This window comes from Aphis gossypii, chromosome 2 (genome assembly GCF_020184175.1).
Source record: "Aphis gossypii isolate Hap1 chromosome 2, ASM2018417v2, whole genome shotgun sequence".
NCBI classification, from domain to species: domain Eukaryota; kingdom Metazoa; phylum Arthropoda; class Insecta; order Hemiptera; family Aphididae; genus Aphis; species Aphis gossypii.
This window is the reverse complement of record NC_065531.1, coordinates 6,772,883-6,788,010: the sequence shown is the minus strand read 5'-3', so window position 1 is coordinate 6,788,010 and position 15,128 is coordinate 6,772,883. Positions and strand designations below refer to the sequence as shown.

General features: G+C 30.8%; 1 protein-coding gene across 2 annotated transcripts in view; it reads left to right on the top strand.

Moving 5' to 3' along the window:
• LOC114125752 (laminin subunit gamma-1) overlaps window positions 1-15,128 on the top strand; it is a 54,537-nt gene that overhangs the window by 27,227 nt on the left and 12,182 nt on the right. The gene's annotated exons all lie outside the window — the stretch shown is intronic.

Below are 15,128 nucleotides of genomic sequence, written 5' to 3'. Positions count from 1 at the left end.
GAACAGTGCGTGTCCGAAATGGAATTGGACTCGATGATTTGTTACCCTGCGGTTAAAGCGTACCTATATATGTACGTATATAAACACACATATACAAACGCATACACACACAGACACATATCTCGTACATTGAAGTGTGTGGTATGCGCGCAAGTGACTGTAATAACCGGAACGTCATCCCTCGGTCACTTTGGCCATAATAATATCGAATTCTTAGCTACCAGCTGTGTGTAATGGGATTGTCACAATGTCTAAGTATATATAAACGGTGACTTCGATATTCTCCCGCGCTAGCTGCTGCTAATTAGTCCTTCAGAATGTGAAAAAGGATTACTTCACATGTCTAATGGAGTGACGTACGTATGTTGTTCTCGAGAAGCCTCTGCCGCCCCCATCACCGTACAGGTATACCTATATAGGTACATAATCCTTATTATGGTCCTGCATAAATTATATAATGACTCGTTCGTGAGGTGTGCCTTTTTACAACCGTCGAAAACAGAATCACTGCAGCAGAACTCGAACTCATCTCATGGTTCTATATATTCTATATTATAATGTATTATTTGTCCGTTATTAGACGATACACTTTTTTTGAGCGTAAGAAGATTGATGCGTTTTTCACTTGAATGGTACCGTAATTAAAAATAAATATATATATATATATACATGTGAGAGTATATAATGACGAAGGTGACGGCAGGTAGGTATATGACGTATTACAAATTAACCGTAATCAGTAATGTCATCGCGGCGGCGATTATAGCTTGAACATTTTGTACGTATACCTATACTCCAGACTATAATATAATATGTAGCGTGAACATAGTCGATTTTAACAATTACACGGGTGTTGGATGAAAACTGATTTTGACAAGCAGACGCGTCCGTCGTCCTGATCGATGATTTATCGTGATATTCGTTGTCCCAAAGTATCGATTGCTCGCGCATCGTGTATGGACGGTTTAAATCCCTAGTTTTTTTTTTTCGAACCAACATACTTACTTAGCGCCCAAATCTCATTACACACTGTGCTCTTATTATATTCATGTATAAAATATGGTAGGTACCTATAATAGAATAAAAGAAGGCAACGACACACATTATAATATTATTATATTACACAGTATATACGCTGCCGCAGCAGCGTAGAACTCGTGCAACCGCCTCGTGGAGAGGGTCATTATTAATGTCGAAGTATTATATTGTGCGCTCTGCCACCCGATCGTAAATCAATTGTTTATATACCTAGGTATATGTTATGTGTGTGTATACATATATATATAGATACTTATATTCGAGGGTATTTTTTCGTACAACCTGACCGGTTCTTATCTCGGGAGACACGGTGTATTTATAATAATATTATTAATAAGGGAGGGGAGCGCGACGATAATTAGACATCTGTGTATTCACGATAATGTATGTTCGCCTCGGGTATGGAAAGACCAAAATTATGTAAATTTCATCGTAGCTTCTCCGTTGCGCGATCGTTTTCCCTAAAAATGCCGGCGTGTATAATCGTACTCAGCGGGTAGTGGCGCCATACATACGTATAGTACCGCTACACGTATAAAAAAAATCCCCCAAAAACGACAATACCAAAGAAATCGCAGTCAAACCGACGACTCCCACGCGCAATGCACACTATTTAATGACCGGCCCACCACCCACATTTTTCTATTGTTACTTTTAATATCGGTTGCACCTGCGGCAAAAACTATCGTTTTCGGCATCGCTTCGGTCTACTTAAAACGAAAACAATAAATCGAAAATTTTTCAAAAGCGTAAAATTATTACGCAAAGGAGTTATTTAAGGAGGTATATATTATTATATTGTCACGTCTCTTATGTATATATATATCGATGTTAAAATATATTTATAACATTGTCATTATATAATGTATATAGTTGTCAGCGCGTTCGATAATAATCACATGTATGTTACCTACAAGGTAAATATAAAAATCACTATACATATATTTATAATATAGCAGGTATTAACGTATCTATATATACAGAGAGCGTTGCAGGGGAATCTATACCGAACGATTTTTGGGCTAGTTGCTGTAAGATACCTATTAGTTGGAATTTACATAAAGGTGCATCTGTTTGACATCTCTCCGATGATGACTTACTTGTTTTTTAAAACGTTTTAGACGACGTGACCACGTGTGTTTAAATTGTCTGGTTAAGAGTGTGCAGGGCCCTTATATTATATTTTCACACAATATTGATATATGGCGTATATTCCGTAATAATATTGTACCTAGTGTTTTCGAAAAGATTACGGAGACTTTAATGCGCAACTGTGATGGACATCAGCACAATTATTATAGTTGCCGGCACAAACGATTTTTTCGTGGCATTCACCCAAACGTAGCTTCCATGGGCGTAACGTTTAAAACAATCGATCGTTAATTATACTGTTGTGCGTTCGGTTTTCCTCTCTCCCTCACTAAATACTATTATACCTACTGTAATATTATATTATTGTACTACACACTTAATCCCTATACATTATTATATTTATATATGTGCACCATTAAGAGTTTAATGCAGTATAACAATATATGTAACGCGGTACCGTCAATGATAGTTGTTGTTGGTAGCAGAAAAGAAAAGCTATACGGCAATTAATGTTGACCTTATGAGGTCATATCAATTATAAGTGTCTTTTGTTGTTACCGACTAATAGCAGATAAATACGTCAAAATACCAGGTAACTTATTTTGATCGAGATTCACAGTAAACTCTTAATTGGTTAAAATGTATTGACCAAAGTTAGTTACGATTCATGTATATTATAATATATATAGTATAATATAATATAATATTATGACAGAATAAAAAAAAAAAATACTTACTTTATCGCAGTCATGAATAAAACAATAGGAGAAAAGGCTACTTGTCTAAATAATTTTAAAGTGTATATAGAGGTAGGTACATGATACGTATCATGCGATATGCATATTATATATTATCATGTTCGAGATAATATCTTTTCGTACTCTAATTTTGTAAGAATACTAAGAACTCTGTGTATAGTGTTTATAACTGGTATATATATAATATATATGTATAGTATGGTAAAAACGACAAGATTTTAATAAAATAAAACCAAATAGTAAGCGTAATTTCTATTAGGTTTTTAATCACCCATTACTTATTGAGATCATTATATATATATATAGCACATTACATAATATAATTATACTAACTTTGAATTAAATAGGTCGGAAACATTAAGTGTTGTCATAAACTTAATTTTCAGATTTAATTTACATAGAATTCGATTAATGTAACGTTAAACATACGAATTTGTTGATTAATAATTTAAAATTCGTTAGTATTCAAGTAAGTATTTATTTTTATTTAACTACTTTCCAATCTCTATGCACTTTTATGATTGATTTTATTTAGTACGAGTATTTGATTATGCCTTTAAAAATAGATATCTTACAAAGTCTACTAACTTCTTGTGCTTATTTTTCACAATATATTGGTAGGTAGGTATATAAAATAACAATTAAATTTTCAACTAATAATTCAATTGATGTGAATACAATAGTTGGAAAAATTTTTTATAATTTATATAATTTTATCATATAATTTTTTCATTTATTTTGAATAAACATACATTGTAATTTTAAGGTATTACTTTTATAATATGCTACTTATCAAAAATAATTCTTAGGAAAATCATTAGACATTTTAAAAGAAAGAGATTATAAAATAATGTTTTATTTTTTTTTTATTGTTTAATCAAATTAGGAATTGCGTTGTTTATTGTTACTATTTAGTATTTTATGACAGTTGTTGTACATGTATAAAAAAACTTGAAATGCCTATTTAAGATTTATAGAATAATGTACCTACTTCGCGACTTGACAAGAATTTGCAATAGATTATTCACGTCAAATTGTCGCAGAAACACAATGTTTATATTTTTATAACAGTAATATTATATTAATGGGATAATATTAGTATTATTACAATAATAAAAATGATGATCATGAAGACAGATGAATATTACTGATCGTGTTTTTAAAACAAATTTGAACTCTGCAGGGAGTATGTATACAGAATATAGATATATAAATTTTATCTCGACGTAGGCGTGTATAGCATACCCAAATAGAAGGAGGGGGTGTTTTGTCTATAAAATAGAGTTTATAACACAACTTTATTAAGTTCAACCTATTAAAATCTAATAATGTAGTACCCAGCAGTTATGTTCACACAATATATAAGTACAAGATACAATTATAGTTGAATTTCATGAATTAGAGCGTTGGAAAATTTCTATTGATGGTGAATTTTTTTTTTTTTTACTTTAAACGAGGAGAATTTACAATTGCCCCTCCCCTAATCGACAGAGGTAGGTACCTAACCTATTTAGTTAATATTATGTTATTGCATGGGATATTAATAATATTATATTAAAATTTTCAGATCAATATAAAAAGATTTCATTGGTAGATATATTATGTATAATAAAAACAATACAAAATATGTATTAAAAAATATATAAAAAATAACATGAAATACATTTTTTATCTTAACGTCTGCCGACTAATATTTTTTCTCGAGAATATTATTTTCAATACTAAGGAAAGTTCTGGAAGTTAGCACCGTGATCGATGTACAGTTTCGTTACAGAATTATAATAATAATATGTAGAACGATTCGTTCCGATACATAAAATTATTATTATGATAATACGTGATGGGCTGCGGCAGGGTAACGTTTATCGCGATGGTCCAGATTTTATGCACTGACGATCACGCAGTGCGGCAGAGGTCCGTTTTCATGATGGTTTGTTGTTCTTATTCATATGCGTATACAGTGTGGTTTACCAAGTATGCTCACTCCCATTACCTACTTTGATAATTAATTAATTTAAATATTGATTTTTGAAATTGTCAAGTAAACCTACAGCTTCCCGAGTACTGTTTTTTTAACTAATTAGATTTTTTTAACATTTGAAGAGTGTCCTGCACTTGGACGATATGACTTTTTTTCAAACGAGAACCAATGATTTTGTTACTAGATAATTTTTTTTTAAAAAGTTTGATGTAATTAAATCCAAATAGATTAATTATCCTTGGACGGGCTCACAAAAACGTATTATGTTATGTTTAATGTTGAATGAAGTATTTATAATATTCTGACAATTTATACAGAGCTTATAAAATGTTGATAGATTAATATTAAATAATAAAATCTTTAATAATTACGCGGTAATAGACTTATTTGTCTTATAATACACAAAGTACAGCTCAAAAACTATAAGTTAGGTTATTATAAATTTAGGTTTGTATTTTCAAAAAAAAATTTCTGATTTACACATCATTATTACAGAAAAAGGACGACTTTTATTTGATAAAAGTTGATATCGACGATATCGCCAAAGGACATTCTTTGATGGTTATTATATTATTATGTAGTCTAAATGTATGAAAATACGAACTTAAGTCTATGTAAGTACCCATTTAAAAATTGCAATTATCAAAATTTACATAAATTAATAAAATTATTAACAGGAAAAAACAGGAGTGAGTGTGCTCAGTGAATCAACCTGTATAATATATATTATACACGTGCTACATGTTTACTTATATGCGAGTTTGTACATGTTGGTACTACGCCGTTATGTGTTTAATAATAATATAATATCGTATGGGTATCGGCTGAGGCTCTTGCGACGTCGTGCGCGTTTGCGTTGATCCTATACATAATAATATAATAATATCTCTTCCATAGCATCAACGTTTTTCGCCTCGGCAACGCGATGATCGCACAACGATATTTTATTTTACACGCTCATGATCATTGTATCGCGAGCCAGGTATGGCTGTTTGGGTGTACCCACCCATAAATCACCAAGACATAAATTTACACGGGCGGCACTTGCCAGAAATTTAAGGGCGGTGTCATAAATTTACCCCAGACGATTTCACAATATTACTTCTTTATAATAATATTGTAACTTGCCAGTTTTTTTTTTTTTTTTTTTGAAAAAAAAAATATTTAGTCCCACCTACCTATATAATACAATCTAAATATGTTTCAGTAGGAATTTCATCGTTTACGTTTATATAATGTTATCATGTACGGGTAGATCGAAAATGAATATGAACTATTACCACATTACCGAACAAATCAATGTGTTTTATATTTGTAGTTTGAATTTAAGTCCCTCCATCAGATTTTAAAACTAGCAATTTAGTCGGTATTTCCCACATTTTCAATAATTGGTTATAACTTATAATGTATAAATTTCATCTAAGTCAGACATGGTACAAATTAAGATTTTCTTATAAACTTAGCAGTTTATGGAAATAATTTAGAGACGAGAAAATGATTAAATTTTTATATACACAAGTATCAAGTGTATTTTTCGAGTCAGCATTAAACATTAAGCAATATATTTTTATTGTTGTGATGCGCAAAATAATATTTTATAGGAGGTATCTAGCACGAAAAATGTTTACAGGGTGTGTATAGAGGTAATTTTTTTAATTAAAATTTATTGTTTCAATGGATACACATACAAAAAATGTCATTAATTTGTATTGAATATTGTTATTTTTATTAGTTATTAGTTATTTATTAATATATTAAAACATATTTTAAATAATCTGTTTTTATAATATTATGCATAATATATTATTTTTAGACTTGCATATCAAAAGAATAATTATAATATTATCCTTAACTTTAGACAATGTAGTGTATTAATAATACAGCATAATATATAGTTATACTATATAAATAATTTTATACAACTAAATAAATAAAAAAATAACAATTATTTAAAAATGAGGGTTATTTGAAAGTAATCAATAACACGTTTATGCTATTAAACTAAAATCATTATAGATTAAACTATTGAAAAAACCACATTTAAGTATATTGAAGGGCCACGATATCATAGAGATATTCGTAAGAAGATACGGGATGTTTGATACATATTGTTAATACAAATCGATTGTTTTTTTTTTATTTTTTATCATTATTTATTTATGTTTTTTTTATACTGTCAACGCCGTGCCACCGACTCCCTCGCAGATAATATTATAACTCACTTTAAACTGGTCCGCGGACGAGATAGGTGCCACGCTGTCGTTGCCGTCGCCGTCGTCGTTGTCGTAGTCGTGTACGTTTTATGTGCCATTTTTTCCTTTCCACTTTCCAGTACTTATATATATATATATATATATATATAATATTATATGAGACTCCGTCGCCTCACGTTAACCATTAGAAGCGTGTTTCTCACGATCCGCAACCACAGCTATGTTTTTTGTTTTTACATTTTTTTTCTCCTATACACATACTCATTTCCCCTATGAGTTATATCAGAATTATGTAAATCTAACGGGAGGTTTAAAATTTTAAGACTGAATGCTGCCGCTACGTATAAATATGGTAAATACAGTCACGCGCTACGTTGTATATACTATATAGTCTCTCTGTTTCGTCGTAGGTATACGTTATCGTCGCAAGAACCATCATGGCCAATCTCTATTCTCCCAATAGTAACTCTTCAAGGGGAACAAAACACTGTTTTATTACTTCAAATATCAAAAGTTATTTCATAGTATCCCTATGAATAATAATTAATAACTCTAAAATGTGTACTTAAACTTTTTGAAAAGTTATTTTGTGAAAAAGGATTTTTTTACTAAAGATTCACGAGAATGTCCTTGGTATTGCAATAATCATAATTTAATAGCTATAGATAGATCATGATATCCGAAATAAGTCGTTACTTGGTCATCATTTTTACTAAAATACATTTTTAATAAAGATTCGCGAGATTAGTCTTGTCGTCTTGATGTGTAACATTTACATTTTAAATGAACGGTAATGATGTATTGATTTTTCACAGATAACATGTCGTTGATCGCTGTAACTTAAACACAAATCACACGGAATCTCGTGTCTTGAAAACACGAACTCATTGATACATAAAACGCACATTTAACATTTTTGAGAATAGTCATGATGTATCTTAACTCTGAAGTGACGTTATATTTTCTAGCCAGTTCTCATACACGGCAGTTGTTCTATGCGATCTCTCGTGTTTCGTCAAATCTACATACCTATTTATAAGAAATCGCGTTTTGTAGACGTCCAAGACGTCTGCTTCGTCCGGTCTCGTTTTACGAATCGAACGCCACCGACGCCGTCGTCTCGGACCACCCAAAATGTTAATATTGTACAGTAATTACCGTTTTTTTTCTTCTTCTTTAAAATCCGGTGGTGTTAATTGAACTCGAGGAAAATCCGATCATCATGTCCGACGTACGGCGAGTGAGAGAGAAACGCGGTGGTCTTGACAAACATAACATACAACAATGCGCCGTTACCCGTTGTACAATGACGATGATAATAATAATAATATATTATATCACTGCTTGTTTTATTGTACATCAAAACGTAATACAGGTACCGACGAAGTTGCCGCTCACCAGTGGCTACCTATATTATATTACGTGTGAAATATTTGAATAATGGTCGACTTGTTTGACACGCGTAAAAGTTTTATAACATAAAATTAGGTATGTCTTAGAGTGCGCGCCGAGTTGGTATATACATTTAAACGTACACACATAATTTTCTAGGCAGACTGCTTTCGCGGTCGTGTATCGTATATTATTATTATATACATGTGTATATAAATATGATATATTTGGGGTGGCAAACAAGAGGCAAAATGTTAATAAATAATTTTAAATAATTTGATAAGGTTTTATATATTAGGTATGTATACCAAAAACATTAGAGCTTATAATAATACTAAGAAAATTTTGAATTTGTAAATAAGACACGAGCAAAATCTGAAATGACGAAAGCCACGAGTTTGTCATCCTTATAATATATAATATTCTAACGTATAGTTGCCTTGTTTCATCCCTATGGCTGCTAGTCGTATATCATAAACAATAAACATGGTATATTCATAATAAATTCCAAGAATTTATACATAATGGAAACGTGCATCAGACGTGTTTTGACTGTTGACAGATAGATAACAACGTAACATCATTACTATGGACCGGATTGAAATACACTCAAATAATTGTTTTTTTTTTTTAATTTTATTACTAAAACCCAATGTACGAATAGTTTATATTTTAAGATTTTGACGGTAACTTTATCAAATGTTGCGTAGCGGGGATTTTAAATTTTCGCCCGTTGGACATAAAAGGTCATCTTCTTATACTCATCTAAAATTAAACTTTCGGCGTAGACGTGAAAAAAATTAATATAATTATAGTTCTCAGACTTATTCATTGGAATGTTAGTAAAGAGCGTTCAAAATAGAGTTAAGAATTTCGCTTATTCATCGTACTAGGATGTAAAATACGTCATATACACTGAATTAGTAATAATTCTACAAATTAATGTTTTAATTTTAAGGGCAAGTTTGAACGTGGAATATTAAAGAGTTTTCGTAAAGTTTTCATCGATTCAACCGTAAGTTTAATATTCAATCGATCAACGAATAGATGGCGATCTTGCGCTCGTACATACGTAATGTTTGCTATGAATATAATATAATATATAATACGATATTATATAGATAAAGCGTTTTGTTTCTTCGCGAATAAGATTCTATATAACCTAATGGTTCGTGTTATAAATATTATTATCATAAACGTGTAATGTATTATATGATAATTTTGCAATATCACCGCTAGACGTTTTTGCGATTTTATCACAACCACACACTGTAAAACTTTATACTAACCGACTGTTTCGTTTTTCTCCACTGCCATAAATTTTCCAGAAACATTCCACAGACGTTATTAATTACACTACTGCGTGCGACTCACGCGTAATCGATGACATTCTATATCCACAAATGTAAACGGGAAAAATGTTCAATACGTTTCAGCCATTGTGATTTTTAGGTTTTGTCCCGAGGACATTTCACCCATTACGGTTCCATAGTTATTGAACAAATATATTATTAACGAATTCATCGTTATGAGTGATAGCAATGTATAATAAGAAATTAAAAAGTGTGTTAAATTAAGACTAAGTTTAATAAAGACCGATCTATCATTTGTGATAGTGTGACAGTGTGATCAATAAGTAGCTATATTATTTTTATTTAGCAAATTACATTTCTGATATAAATAATATGAATTACGTGTTTTAGGTGCTGTATGTACTAAAAAGCGTGTCAAACAAAAAACAACAATGATAATAATAATAAAAATAACAACACCCTGTATTCTGTTGTATTACTGTAGACACATGGATATACGCAGACATTGTTACCATAAGCGTAAAACTTTTGATAACACAATCCATGGTCAATTTTTACATTATTTTTAAAAATAATTTATAAATATAAATCACAATTTGTGGTATAATAAGATTTCCTATTATTTGTAATTTTTAGATTACATTTCGAAAAAAACATGTAGTCGTAGCTCACAGCCTATAGTAAGGGTAGCTGAAGTGACATCTCTAGATCAAAATATTTCTTTAGAATAGTATGATTAAAATTATAGCTAATAGGTGGGTATGACTAAACATTTGTAACTATAAGATTAAGTAATGCAACTTAATCGATTTTTACCTCCCCGAAATAATCTCTTTATCATTATTTGGGGTGCAGAGATACCTCAATCGTAAAAGCATAAATTTCGGGAATAAGACTCGTTGAGTTTAAAATGTTCATGTTTTGTTACAAATATTAACTCTAGTTTTCCAAAAATGTACGAATTAAAAACTTTAATGTCGAGGTGCCGGTCTGACGTACATCTTCGTCATCACGGAGTAGTATTATTTTGTTTGGTGAAAACCGTAATATCTTATATTGATGTGCTTGATGTACATAGCCATGAGCAGTTACCGATTATATTATTATATTATTGTTATAGTAGATATATAAGAGAAATATGCCGTTGCACCGGGCGGCGCCATATTTGGAAAAGACGTTTGAATGTTGGAATGACCCAAGTACTGCCCATACGCTGTCGTCATATACGTATATACTTACGCGAGCGAGTACGTTTTTTTCGTTCTATTGAAAAAAAAAAAAACTATATCTATATATTATATGATTTCCATTGGAATCGCTGAATTTTTCACTAGGATATAATATTTAACGACGATGTAAAACGGTTTTTACGGTTTGACTTTAATATACTGCAAGATGATGATAATAATAATAATACAATGTAATAGGTACATATTACGCCTTGTGTATATGGTCTGAACGGGTTTTCGTGTGTCGATATCGTATTTTTATTTTTTTTTTTTTTTTTTACGCGTGCGACGATTTTCTATGCGCACCCGCTGGGAACTCGAATGTCGCCGACGATAGCAATAAGTGATAATATTATATTGTTGCCTAATATAGGTACCCAACTACCTATCGGGCTTTTCGCGACAAACTTTACGACAGATTTACGGCGCGATCGATTAATAACGAAAATCTTTAACGTACACACACACACACACACGATAATGACGTAACGGTCTGCGTATAATATCGCGTGCTGCGTATCTTATAATATGATATTATTAATATATTATTATTATTATCGTCGTCGTGTACCGTATATAATATATATATATATATGTGTGTGTGTATACAGTGAGCGTATAATTGCGGTGTGTACCTAACGTCGTGCAGTGGTTCGTCGAACCTATCGGTAGAACGGGAGCTGCTGGTTTTTTATTTATTTATTTATTTTTTTTTTAAGAGCACGCTGGACACAAGGACCTCTAATGAGGTATTTGTCGGCGGCGCGCACTATCGGCAGGGTTTAGCTAGTCTGTGCACATTTTTGCCGTTGCACTTCGTGCCGCAATAAATCATTATCGACTTTCTACACACACACAAATACATATACATACGAGAGTAATCCACACACACACCGGACCGTTTGCGCGCACCTCGCGCACCTGAAAAAATTGTTTAAATCAAATACTCGGCTCGTGTTCGGATTGTCAGCTGTGCAGTACAGTTTTTCTTAGACGTTCGACCCATACCCATGTATAGTGCCCGAGTCATTGCACATAATTGTCTGAAAATCTCCTCTGGATAAAGAATGTGAAATCGTAATAACAAATTAGTCTTATTTGTTTTGAATTTTATTTTGTCCTCTATCATTAAAATACGTATGCGTGGGTATTTTATATACAGACTATTTACTCGATCATTGCGTTTTTTTAGAAATTCTTGTTTGTATAGGACTGTCACAATAGATTTTCCTAATTAGTAGATAAAGTAGTATTATAATATTGTTATATTAATCATATTCTACATTTACTTTACTGTTAAATAAACAAATTTCATAATTAATATTACTTAATTACAGTTTAAATACTGAACATTTTTCTTGAAACCAATGTACCATCACTAAGAGTCAAGGATTATGTTTTCGTCTTTAAATTTGCCGATCGGCTCAATTCACTGAATCTAATGTGTATTAAAGCCAATGACGAAAAAACTGTGGGGCAGATAAACGCAAATAGTATTGTCCATGCAATGTACTCTTCGCTTTTGTTATAGGCGAAGACGATAACACGTGCCACGGGTGTGTGGCGTCTTCTTAAATCGGATGACGATGACGATGATAATAATATAAATTATTTACAATAATCTCCTGTTACTCAGCTCGAATCTATGCACCCACATAATATAAGTATAATATATATTATACAATGCAGTACAACACGCGTCTCTCCCTATGATAATAATATAATATTACGACGTATATTGTGTACCCGTCCTCTGTCGTTCCAGCAGTGTACATGGTTACTACCTACCTACCTACCGCTGTGTAATACGAAAAGAGATTTCAGAGGTGTGATTGTTTACGCAGCGCTCGAGATTTACCTATTCGGGAGAGATTGCGGTCCGGACTAGCGTTCTTTGTGTATCTAAAAGACCCAATCGAATCGTCGTGTAAACGCATTTTCTCGCGCCATTCCGTATTGTCATCATAATACACCTAATGGTATATAATACAGCTTAACAGTTTACGTACAAAGGTATATAATAAATTACGTCATACAAGCGATTTACTGAGCGCATGCTCTCGTTCTATTTTTTTTTTTATCCTTTACAGACAGTTTTGCAGGTGTCCAAACTCTGATTTTTGAATTGTTTAAAGTATATCTCTATTCGAGGATCATATTTTCGGTCACAACGACTTTTTTACGCTATTCGCCGAGAGGGCACTGTGGCAATATTTTTTTCCTTGCAACGACCACTGCAATTTATCAACATTTTTAAATTATGTCAAAAAAAAATTAATTTTTCAAAAATGTTGATGCCTCTATAAATTGAAATACGAACGTAGAGTTTATACGTTGTTGAACTTTTTAACTAAAGATAATAGTTCGTAATGATATATTCGTTTTAAATTAAACAAAAAATATGTTTGATGTTGAGTTTAGTTAGGACTTATTATACTTTGACAATTTTTAATAACTATTATAAAATGTCAGTGGATATTATATAAATATTGATAACTATGATATTATTATATAATATGGTCTTAAGTTATAGGTAAGCATATATTAATTCCAAAATTCAAAATTTGAACATATCAATTATTAAGAGGAATAATCGAGTTGAACACGTCTGGTAAATCATAATTTATGTGCATTGTGTATATTATATTATTATAGATAGACTACGACTACGAAAGTACGAAAAAGTTGTATAATTATAATTATTTACATATTATAGGGATCGATATGAGGTACGTTTTATGGTTCGGTAACCCAAACAACGATAATTTTCTCTTTACGGTGTCATCGTGTACATTCGTAGTAGTTACGAGTAGAATTAATAATAGTAGTAATAATATAATAGTAGTGAAAAATATAAAAGAAGATCCTGTGCATTTGTTGTGCATTGCACGACGGACGACCGTGTGAAAGTTAATAATATTAAGTGTCGTGTATGTATGCGTTACAGGCGAACCATTAGTAAACGGAAAATCGTTTTTTTCGCACTTATTAGCTCGATAAATGTCGCTAATTGGCAAGTAACCAATCGCAATCTCATTGGTATTTTAAAAAACTATAGGTTTATTATTAATTTATTCAAACTAATATCTAGAAATTAAAAATTCAATAGGTATAGACATAAATTCAAATCAAAATCTAGTAATAGATTAATTCCTTAATAAATATAATACTCAATTTTTTTTTTGACTTATTATAAATCGTTTAGGCTCATTTTTTTTTTTTTTTGGAAATATTCAGTATAGAATAATAAAATATAAACAATAATACAATATTTGTATGTCAAGTTTTTATAATTTTTTTTTTTTTTCAAAATGTTGAATTATTGTTAGTTTTAAGTAATACATTTGAATTAATAATACTATAAATTGTTAATAGAGTAAAAACAATTATTGAAATTATTGTTTTAAATTTTTGTTCAGAAATTATATAAGTATTTTCCTATAGTTTCATTAAACTTAAAAAATCGTTCGTTTATGGAATTGATAATTTGTTTAACTACCTGTATAGTGGTGGAATCCCTTTATAAAAAAAGGTCTGGCGGAATTGATGAGATACCAAATATAAGTATAGGTAGTTATCATTATAATATAATTATAGGTATACCATCAAAAAAATAATAAACGTATATTTATTAATATCATTATAATTTTGATATAATGCCATAAATAGAAAACCTATTATAACATATTATAATAATTAAAATATTCTAATTTTGAGATTTAATTATTTTTTTCGTCCACATTATTGTTTTTTTTTTTATAACAAATCATTGATTAAAAAAAAAATAAAAAATAATTTTCGTTTTTGTTCCCACACAAACAGCTATGCTCCATTATACATCAAGCTGAATATTTGTAGTTTGGTGTTATATATATATGAATGATAAATCCCCATGAGCAGTTAAATATTTTGCGAATCTATTTGACATTACCACCCAGAACTGGTTTATATTTACGACTAGCGCATTACGGTAGTCAGCATCCTTTTTGTAAAATTTAAAACGCCGACCAATTTCGTTTTATTTTTGTTCGTTCCGACGGTTACTCATTCAGTATATAACAGCTATAATTGATTATTGTTTTTTTTCTATTATTATCATCTAGAGATTTCAA